At 38.9% G+C, this 12,289-nt stretch overlaps 1 protein-coding gene across 2 annotated transcripts in view; it reads left to right on the top strand.

The window, feature by feature from the left end:
• wdr20.S (WD repeat domain 20 S homeolog) overlaps positions 1–12,289 on the top strand; it is a 37,696-nt gene that overhangs the window by 6,374 nt on the left and 19,033 nt on the right.

Genomic DNA, 12,289 nt, shown 5'->3' with positions numbered 1-12,289 from the left:
TTCCTTTAAGGAGAAATGTGTTTCTTTTGTAATATAAGCTTATGCGACAAGCCTAATTACATTCTGAAGCAGAATGCACTGGTTTCTATGTTGGCAATTAATTAATTAATTTTGTTTACTTTACAGTGCAAAATCACACTCATAGGGCTCAAATAGCAATTGATGAAATTTAACCTTTTACATATTTGTCAGCTCCACTGGGGCAAGAATGTATCAGAGTGTTTAAATATTTTTTAAAGTGCTTAAGGGCAGAGACGCATGCAAATATTCGGGGAGGTTAGTCGGCCAGCGACAAATCTCCTCTTCTTCGGGCGACTAATCTCCCCTAAATGACTTTCCGCCTGCTAGAATGTAAATCGCCAGCGGGATTGCGAAGTTGCCTCACGAGAACTTCGGGCAACCGAATCCCGCCGGCGACTTACATTCTAGCAGGCGGAAAGTCATTTAGGGGAGATTAGTCGCCCGAAGAAGAGGAGATTTGTCGCTGGTCGACTAATCTCCCAGAATCTTCACTTTTGTTGATTTTATTTTCGGCTCATGACATTCTTGTTCATCTTACATTTAGTTGTTAATTCCTTGGCTTATTGGCGGGGTCATTGAACCTCAGCCTAGAGTCCTGAAGCTGATCCGGTACCCGCGGGATACCTGCGGTACCCTGTGGGTTGCGGGTATAGACGTGGTTCTGCGGGTTTTGCGAGCCGCGGGTCTTCTCCATAGCGATATTTACTCCTTTTTTCTGATCATGTCTACTTCCGATGAGGTCACTTCCGCTTTACAATGACAGCATTTCCTGTTTTACTCCTTTTTTTTCTGATCACATTTATTTCTGATGAAGTCACTTCAGGTTTACAATGACGGCACGTCCCGATTCTTGATGGTCAGCGAGTCCGAGTCGCAGATAAGGTACTTGCGGGTCGGGTAGTGGGTCCAAGTGGGTAAGAATGTGGATTGTGGGTAGGGGTCGAGTACGGGTTCCAAAAAATTGACCCGCGCAGGACTCTACGCTCAGCCAACCAGATAAATGTTTAAATCAGTTTAGCAGTTCCTCAGCCCTCTAAGAATAACATCAGAACAATAATATATTTTTCTCTGAATATCAAAAGTAAAGTATTTTATTTTTACTCCAAATGCTTGCTATTATATGTGTCAGCTAATGGCCTATTTTACTTCTGAGATGTTTCCATTTCTGTAGTTCTGTTTAGAGTCATAATTTGCCCTCATTTTTTGTAAGAACTAAGGGGGTATGGAATAAATGGTCTTAATTGTAAGGGGCAGATCGAAAATTAGAATTTGAGGGTTTTTTTTTATGATTTATCATACACTGGCCCTTTAAGAACTCAAATTTGACTATTTGCCACCTAAAACCTGCCAAATTGATGTTTAAGTTAATGAGAGACGTCCAGGGATCAATTTGGAGTTGTTTGCAGCCTTCCTGACATTCCAAGTTTTTTTCAGAGAAAAAACTCGAATCTAGATTTTAAAATTCGAATCAAATTCGATTGGAGTTGATCCTATTCACCTGAGTTTAAAATGTTTCATTCTTATAATAAATTTCGATTGGTCGAATTTTGAGTTCATGGGAGTTTAAAAAAAAAAACTCGAATTGAATGAATTTGAAATTCGACCCTTGATAAATGTGCCTCTAAGGGACAGATTTATCAAAATGTGAGTTCAGATTAAAAAACCACCCATATGTTATTCCTATGGGATTTAGTAATAGTATTTATTAATTGGTGATTTCCAATTTTCATCCATCGATAAATATCCTTCTAAAAATCCCATAGGAATGAATAAAACATAGGTGAGTTTTTATTTATTAAAATCTGAACTCACGTTTTGATAAATTTGCTCTTAAATGTCTAGTGACCCATAGCAAACTATACAGTTGCTGGCAACATACGACTTTATTGCATTACACCATCTTAATGTCCTGATGACTGGGGTTACTAGTGTTACTTGTTCGATTATAGTACAATTTGGCCTCACATGCGGATGACTAAATTGCTCTTATCCATCCAGCTAAGTGAAAATTGGTCAAATTGGATTGGGTGGTCAATTAAGTTCTAATTTCATCTGTCCGTAAAAGTGTATTAGTGATGTTATTAGTCTCTCCTTGGCTAGCAAAATTGAAATGATCATAAAATTCATTTGGATATGCCTGGACTTTATGTATGAACGGGCTGCATTTGAGAAGTTTTAAGTTATCTCTCTTGGTGCAATATGACTGGACAAACGCATCAGTTAATAGTGCTGCTCCAGCAGAATTCTGCATTAAAATCCGTTTCTCGAAAGAGCAAAAAGATTTTTATGTATTTAATTTTGAAATTTTGACATGAGACTAGACATATTGTTGGTTTCCTAGCTGCCCCAGTCATGTGACTTGTGCTCTGATAAACTTCAGTCACTCTTTACTGCTGTACTGCAAGTTGGATTGATATCACCCCCCCCCAGCAGCCTAACAACAGAACAACGGGAAGGTAACCAGATAGCAGCTCCCTTACACAAGATAACAGCTCCCTGGTAGATCTAAGTACAGCACTCAATAGTAAAATCCAGGTCTCACTGCGACACATTCAGTTACATTGAGTAGGAGAAACAACAGCCTGCCAGAAAGCAGTTCCATCCTAAAGTGCTGGTTCTTTCTGAAAGTACATGACCAGGCAAAATGACCTGAGATGCACCTACACACCAATATTACAACTATAAAAAATACACTTTCTGATTCAGGAATAAGATTTTATATTGTAGAGTGAATTATTTGCAGTGTAATTTAGAAATAAAAACGACATCATAAAAATCATGACAGAATCCCTTAAGAGAGGAGGATTTTGGTGATAAGGGCGATTATGGGAAAGTCGAAAAACAAGGGTTTACTTCTCCTTTAAACTGTTCAAGCCCAACGTCAGGCTAGATACAAACAGCATACATAATGTTGAAGGGACACTTATGGGTACATTTGCTAAGGTTTGAATGGTGAATTTGAATCTTGGAAAAAAATATTTTGGTTAAAACTCACATTTTTGTGAGTGAGATTTATCACACCACGACCTAAAACCTACCGAATTCATGTAGAACTCAATGGCAGAGGTCCGTTGAACCATTTTAAGACGTTAATAGCCTTCCCGACATTCAAGGTTTTTTTCGGATGAAAACTCAATTCGGAATTTTGGGTCTTTCCTATTCGATCGAATGTTAGAAGTACAAAATTTTTTCTTACATAACTTCCCAGTTGTGAGTACATTCAAATGTATTAGTTTAAAATGTTTTACATAACTTTGAAATCTGACCTTTGATAAATAACCCCCTAATTAAAATAAATGGTTTGAAAGCAGAACATGATTTGTTGAAAAAAAATTATCACAAAAAAAAATATTTCACGTTAAAGGGGTTGTTAATTTTTTGGTTAATTACTTATAGAATGGCCATTTCTAAGCAAATTTTAATTCTTGTTTTAATAGGTTTTGAATTATTTGCCACCTTCTGATTCTTTCGGCTTTCACATGGGGTCACTGATCCCAGCAACCAAAAGATATTGCTCAGTGAGTAGGGATGGCCGAATTTGACCTGTTTCGTTTCGGCAAAAATTTGCCGCCGGCGAAATGACGCAGACGTCCATTAAAGTCTATGGGCGTCAAAAATTTTTTTGTTGCGCGGCAATTATTGTCACGTGTCTTTTTTTTTTTTTTTTTTTGATGCACGCCGCCATACAAGTCTATGGGTGTCATTTTTTTGGCAAAACGAGGTGAAAAAATTCGCCCATCCCTATCAGTGAGGCTACAATTTTTTATTAACTTTTAGAACATATTTTTCTAAAAGTGACCTCTAAGCTTCAATTTAACCACATCATATCCCACAGATCCTTGTGTACCAAGATCCATAAGATTCACCAGTTTGATTCTCATGTAGAAAAATGTGAGGCACAAGCTACAGAAAAGAAAGGGCTTCTCCATCCAAATAACAGATTTACATGGAGTGGGAGTAATTAGGGCAAAACTCTAACAAAAATGATATAACTATGCATTTTAAATAAAGAGCATGTTAAACATATGCCCTTTTTATTGGGTGTATATTGGTGTAGTTTGCTCCTTTTTATACTAGAATAATGATAGTTACATAATTTTCAAAGATGATTAAAAACAGTATCCCATATATGACATAGCACTAGTTATCTCTGAATTTTTTGTTAAAGGGGACCTGTCACCCAGACATAAAAAGCTGTATAATAAAAGTCCTTTTTTAAATTAAATATGAAATCTAATTACTTTTTTTTTATTAAAGCATCATAGCTGTTGCAAACTCATTAAAAAATATCAGCTGTCAATCAATTATTGCTTGCCCCTCCTCTATGGCTTAGGCATAAAGGCGGGGCAAGCAATTACTTTCACTTTCAATTCAGCACTTCCTAGATGTCACTGCTTTCCCCACATTCCCCCTCTCTCTTCACCATTTAATTGTGTAGCCAGGGCATGGGGATGGACATCAGGTCCCCCATTCTGGTGCACAAACAAGATTCTGAGATGATACAACGCTCGCCTTAATAAGTGTCCACAAAATGGCTCCTGCCTGCTTGTTATAATTCTGAATTCCCAGACTGACGGAAACAAGATTCAAATAATTTATACAGCATAATTAAAGTTTATTTTGCTTGACAAAAGTGATAAAATAGGATTTGGAATCATTTTTTTTGGCTGACGGGTGCCCTTTAAATTAGGTAAGTAGCTAGGAATCACTCCTATGTTTTTTATTTCTTTTCGTCTTTGCTTGTAGGTTTGTAAAGGAAAAATACCTATTGACTATCAGGACAACTCTTCTTCCCCAATTTTGAAATAACATATAGGGAGTACAGTAAGGTAGCACTCTTGTTTTTATCACACATCTTCATCTATTTTTGCGAATGTGAATAACTAATGCCTACAGGCAATAGAAACATGGCAATCTCTTATTCAGATCAACAGGTAGTGGTCTTAACTGATGTCAGTGGTGTGTGTGTGTGTGTGTGTGTGTGTGTGTGTGTGTGTGTGTGTATATATATATATATATATATATATATATATATATATATATATATATATATATATATATATATATATATATATATATAATACACAAAAGCCATGAATATCCTGTAAATTATATTCTTATAAAGCGGTGAGTTCTGATGTCATCAGTTATAAACGGTGAGTTCTGATGTCATTTCTGTCACATGACTCATTGAAATTTGTGTATTATAATTAATAAAGTACCCCCAGTTGCAAAATATGAGGATATTAGAAGTTACCTCGGAGTTCCATGACCTGTATAAAAACACTCTGCCTTCGGCCTCGTGTTTTTATATGGTCATGAAACTCCTCGGTAACTTATAATATCCTTATATTTTACAAGAGGGGGTACTTTATTCACTATATATATATATATATATATATATCTTTATTTACTGCTATGTCATGCTGTTTTACTGCTATGTCATGGCATTTCCGCCCTGGGGAAGTGCCACTAACTTTTTACTTACCCCTTGGCGCAGATTCGGGCATCGGAGTTCCGCGTAGCTATCTTCCGGGTCTTCGTTAAGCTGAGACAGAGACCGGCAAATTGGCGTATGCGCAGTTGCATCGGTTTGCCAGTTTGCGACAACTGCGCATGCGCCGAAATGGACAGAGATTGCTGAAGCACTGGAAGAAGACACAAAGACCCAGAAAATGGCTGCGGTGAACTCCGATGCCTGAACCTGTGCCGAGGGGTAAGTAAAAAGTTAGGGTCATTTTCACCGGGGCGGCAGTGAGGTAGGGGGAGGAGGTAGGGGGGTCTACATGGGTTGGGGGTACAGGTTTTTTTGCTAAAGGGTGGAATTCTCCTTTAAAAATCTTGTATATTTGCCCCTGGCCTACTTGTACTTTAAGAAGCTTGCAGATGGGGGTCATATTGTGTGGGTATGTTGGGTCTCCCAGGGATGCACACGGCGGATGTCTTGACCAATCTTTCTTGAGCTTTTCTTTTCCTTTAAAGGAAAACTATACCCCCCGAACAATGTAGGTCTAAAAAAAAAAAAAGATATTGCATTAAACAGCTCATCTGTAAAATAAACCATTTTCAAAATATACTTTTTTAGTAGTATGTGCCATTGGGTAATCATAAATAGAAAATTGCCATTTAAAAAAACAAGGGCCGCCCCCTGGGATCATAGGATTCACGGTGCACACAAACAAACCAAACATGTTAGGTCACATGAACCAAAAACAGACAGTTCTGTCTTTTGCTTCAACACTTCTTCCTGTTACAGTTAGAGCTGCAGTATTTCTGGTCAGGTGATCTTTGAGGCAGCACACAGACCATCATGAAATGGTGGTTCGAGGGAAGAGATGTAAAAGGAAAATATTTACTTAAATATATATACCAATTTGGTAATATTCTTTAATATGCCACTTAATATGATATGCACTATCTGTTGCTTAAATGTTCATTTTAGGGTAAAGTTTTCCTTTAAGGATTCTAAAGTCTACAGGTGTAAAGAACCGTATTTAATAAAGGTTGTTAATTCTGCTGTAAAACTTTATAATGTTTTATTGACCATATCCAGCAATGTGTTCTGGAGAATACGATCATAACATGGTTTTCTTTACTACTTGTGAGTGGTTATTTTAGGTTCATATATTTAATAATATATTACATACGTGAGTGTTTGGATGTATTGGATTGTTGGAATACTGATTTAATGCAGATGGTTCCTAGACAGGGTTTGGTACTTTATTTTAGCAAATTAAAAAAAAAAGTTGTTCATTACTATGAATACGTTCTATTGATTAGGTGTGGTTGATTGTTATAGACACGATTAATATATATATTTAATATAAATAAGATTTACTATGTTTACCTAATATTGGGATGCACCGAATCCAGGATTCGGCTTTTTTCAGCAAGTTACGGATTCGACCGAATCTGCCCGGCCGAACCGAATCCTAATTTGCATATACAAATTAGGGGCAGGAGGGAAATTGCATGACTTTTTGTCACAAAACAAGAAAATAAAAATGTTTTCCCCTTCCCACCCCTAATTTGCATATGCAAATTCGGATTTGGTTCGGTATTCACCAAATCTTTCACGAAGGATTCAGGGGTTCGGCCGAATCCAAAAAAGTGGATTTGATGCATCCCTACCTAATATGCATAAAGTCCATCCTGTGATATACACATCTTACCTTTCTCACACTAAGCAGTCTATGTTTAGTAGATGCCAGGAGAATGTTTCCTGCTTAAGGGCTCTTACACACGTGCGTTTGTGCGCTCCCCTGCGTTGCACTTTCTTCCGTTCAGCTGCAGGGGAGAGCAGGAGTACACACACTCGACTATTGTCAATGGGGCTGTACTCACATAGACGCATGTATGCGCTGAACGCAGGTAAAATGCAACATGCAGCATCCAACCTGCTTGGCGCTTACATGCGTCTGTGCTTAGATGCTTCGATCAGTGCAGCAGATCCGCTTCTTTCAGCCTGTAGAAGATTGAGAACAGTTGTGCCTAAACTTCTATGCGCCCGTAAAAATTTGTATAATAAAAATCCTTTTTATTAGGGATGCACCGAATCCAGGATTCGGTTCGGGATTCGGCCAGGATTCGGCCTTTTCCAGCAGGATTCGGATTCAGCCGAATCCTTCTGTCCAGCCGAACCGAATCCTAATTTGCATATGCAAATTAGGGGCGGAGAGGGAAATCACGTGACTTTTTGTCACAAAACAAGGAAGTAAAAAATGTTTTCCCCTTTTCCCCTTCCCACCCCTAATTTGCATATGCAAATTAGGGTTCGGATTCGGTTCTGTATTCGGCCGAATCCTTCGTGAAGGATTCGGGGGTTCGGCCGAATCCAAAATAGTGGATTCGGTGCATCCCTACTTTTTATATTAAACATGAAATACATTTTTTTTTTTTTTATTAAAAAATCCATGCCTGTTATAAACTTGTTTAAAAGTTTCAGCTGTCAATCATAAATTGCCTACCCCGCCTCTATGCCTAAGGGATAGCGGGGGGGGCAGGAAATTACTTTCACTTTCCATTCTGCACTTCCTACTGCTCTCCCCACATTTCCCTCCCTCCTCACCATCTAATTGTGTAGCCAGTGCATGGGGATGTACATCAGGTCCCCCATTGTGGCACATAAACAATATTTATTAAGGTGACAGGTCCCCTTTAATGGCACATTTTCTCCACAGGCAAAAGAGAAAAGCTGTTCTCCCACCCCCTGCTTTCTGTATTTGCACTGGCATGCAGCGTTGGCCTATTTCCAGATACACCTGCAAAGAAAAGTAAATGCACAGCTCTTTGCCCTATTAGTCTTAGCCAAAACCCATTGTATTCTGTGCAGCTTATCGTTTATCTGCTGAGTCAGCATGAGCCACACACAGTGGAACTCGACCTGCAGATAAACACAGGCCGAGAATCTGCTCCTACAATGGCAATCAGAGCCTTCATTGCCTGCTCCCAGAACTATTGCATCAGCCCATGTACAGACACACTCTGTGGATTTCTGTACCCAAATGTATACTCAGCAGCTTATTTATATAAACTACAATAATGTTTTAGTATGCGGGGCAATAGTATTTTAATTGCTTCAAAATACTTTTAATTTTTCTGCGTTATTGTTCTTTTAAGGGTTAGTTCACACAAGAAGATTCGGGGAGATTTTGTCGCCTGTAGACTAATCGCCTCGTTTTCTGAGCGACTATCTGCCCGAACTGCCTCAGCGATTTTTCCCATAGGCTACAATGAAAAGTCGCCTGCGCTAATGCACACGCGACGATGCATTTTCTATAGTCGCCCGAACTTGCCTTACAATACAATATTAAACTTACAATATTAGAAAAACAGTGACACACAGAAAAATAGAAAGTAATTGGAAAAAGTCGCTATTTCTGGTGATCTAAAACTAGCGAACCACCCCTTTAAGTTGAGTTTTAGTATGGTAGAGAACGGCAAGTTCTAAGTAACTTTTCAATTGGCCTTCATTTTTTTTATTTTTTTAGATTTTGCCTTTTTCTTCTGGCGCTATCCAGCTTACAAATAGATTTCACTGACCCCATCTTAACAAAAAAAAAAAAACAAAGGCTACAAATGTATAGTTATTGCTATAATTATTTTTCTTACTCCTCTTTCTATTCAGGCCATCTCCTATTCATATTCCAGTCTTTTATTTAAAGATTTTCTAGGGTAAAAATTTGCAGGTAATCAGTAACCGGATTCATTACACTGGGCAAAAATACTGTTTGTGTAGTAGATCCTTTAAGATGATTTTTTCAGAGCCGTAAAATAAAATCTGTTAAAGGAACAGTTCAGGGTAAAAATAAAAACTGGGTGAATAGACAAAAATGTGCAAAATTAAAAAAAATTTCTAATATAGTTAGACAAAAATGTAATGTATAAAGGCTGGAATGACTGGATGTGTAACATATTAGCCAGAACACTACTTCCTGCTTTTCAGCTCTCTAACTCTGAGTTAGTCAGTGACTTGAGGGGGGGGGGGCACATGGGACATGACTGTTAAGTGAGATTGCAATTGATTTTCCGCATTCAGCTCAGATTCAAAAGCAACAGTTATAACCCATGTGCCCCCTCCCCCTCAAGTCACTTGTTTGCTGCATGGCAACCAATCTGTAAAAACCAAGAGAGCTGCAAAGTAGGAAGTAGTTTTCTGGCTATTACATTGCACATCCAGTCACTCCAGCCTTTATACATTACATTTTTAGCTAACTAACTACATTAGATACATTTTTTATTTACCCAGTTTTTATACTGAACAATTCCTTTGAGTTAAAAGTATAATGACACCTTCCAGTTAGTTTTTAACAGGTACAAGTTACTATGAAAAAATACTCTACATTAATTGCCCATTTCAAAAGGGCTCCCATGCCTCCTTCTAGCCCCCCAGTTTCTGGACTGATGGATGTTGAGCTTGAGGTATGGGGGACAAAGTGGTAGGTACTTTTGCAATGGGTGATTGGGTTGGGGTAGGATTTTATAAGAATAGTGACACATTTCTGTTAAAACTTAGAGAGGCTGGTTTTACTGCTGCATGTACTGGAGTGCCAATTTCTTCTGACTGCAGTTTATTATCAATGTTCTGATGGTGGACATGATTTTTAGATGATTGTTTATTACTAGCCAAGCCAGTAAACCACCCGCCAAGGCCTGCTCTGTCCCAATTTAGAGGAATCTTACCTGATTTTGCTGCAACCACTCCTTTGCATCATCGGTCTGCCTGGTTAAACCATTGACCATCCACCTACATCACAAGCCCGGGCTAGTAAATTTATTTGTAATAGGTGGCAACCCTTCTTATCAGGACTATATTGTTTGATGGCTGCTTACAGCAGCTCTATGCTAAGGCTTGTGGCACACGCAACGTTTTCTTTGCCACTGATGGGGGAATTGCATTCATTAGACACATGGGCCGGTACCTGCTTTTTTGTTTGACCTTGTTCCTCCGGTTGCGGATGGCAGGCGGGTTGAGCTCTTCTTCCTGCTCTCCCCGCCACCTTGCACTGCCGGCTTCCTTTTTTTTGTAGACGTGCGCCTCATTGCCCCTCCGCTTTTTATGACATCATCGGTGGGCGGCTCAGGTCTATAAAAGGAACCCTGAAGTCGCGGGCAGGTGTGGGTGGATGGAGGAAGGGTTAGAGTCGGGAAAAACGGGACCCGCACATCCCTACTGCACACGCGATTTCAATAAGGAACAACAAAACGAAGTGCATTGTGGGTTATGTAGTTCCTGCATGCTGTGAAGTTGTTACAATTTGTAACATCAGTGTTTAGTCCCTCCTTCCCTGCCACAGAATTCAAATGATGCAGAAAGAGGAGAACTGTTAAACAGCTGGTTTTCAGCATAGAAAATGGCATTTATTCATACTTATTGAAGAAACAGGTAACTGTGATGGGAATATTAGGGGTTCTGTGTTATGTGGCCTCTTTATCAAATTTTGGTTTGGAAGCCGGAGTTCCCCTTTAACATTACCTTTAGACCAGTTACACCTTTTTCCCCCTCCCTCCGTTCCTTGTGAGTTGATTTCCATAGCAATACCTACGTACGGTTAGTGACCTTGGCAGTCTATTCAGCATACTAGCGTAAGCTGCAATAATTGAAATACAAAGTCATTTTATTTCACACTTTGTTTGTTTAGGGTTCATTTGTAGAAAAAAACAGTAAAATCTGATTTTTATTATGTACTGATATTGTTATTGCATATTTCTAAACTCTGCATGGCCGAGAAAACGTTTATTAGCCTATAATAATGGTTGATCCTTAGTTCTAATAGGTTTCCTTGGCTGTAACATAGATAAAAATTGTAAAGATGGCTTCCAAATAATGGGTAAACACAGAAAAGAATGACTTGAGGACATGGATATCTGGTTTGATAACGTGTTCTTTCTGAACCTGGCTTACATTTCTATTGCAGTTGTGTAGGTGATGTTAATTTGCTTTCATTTTTTTATTTTTATTTATTTATTTATTTATTTTTTGCTTCACCAATTTTGAATTTAAACTGTCATTGTTAAAGGGGAAGTAAAGTCTAAAATAGAATAAGTCTAGAAATGCTGTATTGTGTTATACTAAATATAAACATGAATTTACTGCACCAGAAGCCTAATTAAACAAATGATTTATGTTTTCAAAGTTGGCCACAGGGGGTCACCATCTTGTAACTTGTTGAATATATTTGCAAGACCAAGACTGTGCACATGCTCAGTGTGGTCTGGGCTTCAGTTGGGAAGTTAAGATTCGGGATTGTCATAAATTATCAAAACAGCACAACTAAGTCAAATAATATCTGCCATAGAAGCCGATACAGCAAGACTGATTAGTAATCAGAATATACAGACTGCACTGGGTCGGCGGATACAAATCTCTGCACTGTCACCGGCTGCTCTACAGGGAAACAAACAAAGCTGCTCGAGTTCTGGGAAGTCCCTCCCCCCTGCTGTTTGAAAGTATCATTGTTTCCCTGCAGAGCAGTTAGGGACCGTCTTCAGTCAGAGCAAGTAAAATGAATCTCCTCTTCTTAAGGGCGACTAATCTCCCCGAACTGCCTTCCTGCTGGCTAGAGTGTAAATCGCCGGCGGGATGGCACTCGGAGGGATTTAGTTTTCCGAAGTTGCCTCACGAGGAAACTTCGGGCGACTTCGGAAAACGAATCGCTCAGAGTGCCATCCCATTGGTGATTTACATTTTAGCCGGCGGGAAGACCGTTCAGGGAGATTAGTCGACAAATATCCCCGAATCTGCCTGTGGGCCCTGACCCTTAAGGTG

This window comes from Xenopus laevis, chromosome 8S, assembly GCF_017654675.1.
Source record: "Xenopus laevis strain J_2021 chromosome 8S, Xenopus_laevis_v10.1, whole genome shotgun sequence".
In the NCBI taxonomy this organism is placed as follows: domain Eukaryota; kingdom Metazoa; phylum Chordata; class Amphibia; order Anura; family Pipidae; genus Xenopus; species Xenopus laevis.
Note: the sequence above shows the minus strand (reverse complement) of the source record. Positions and strands in the feature narration are given on the sequence as shown.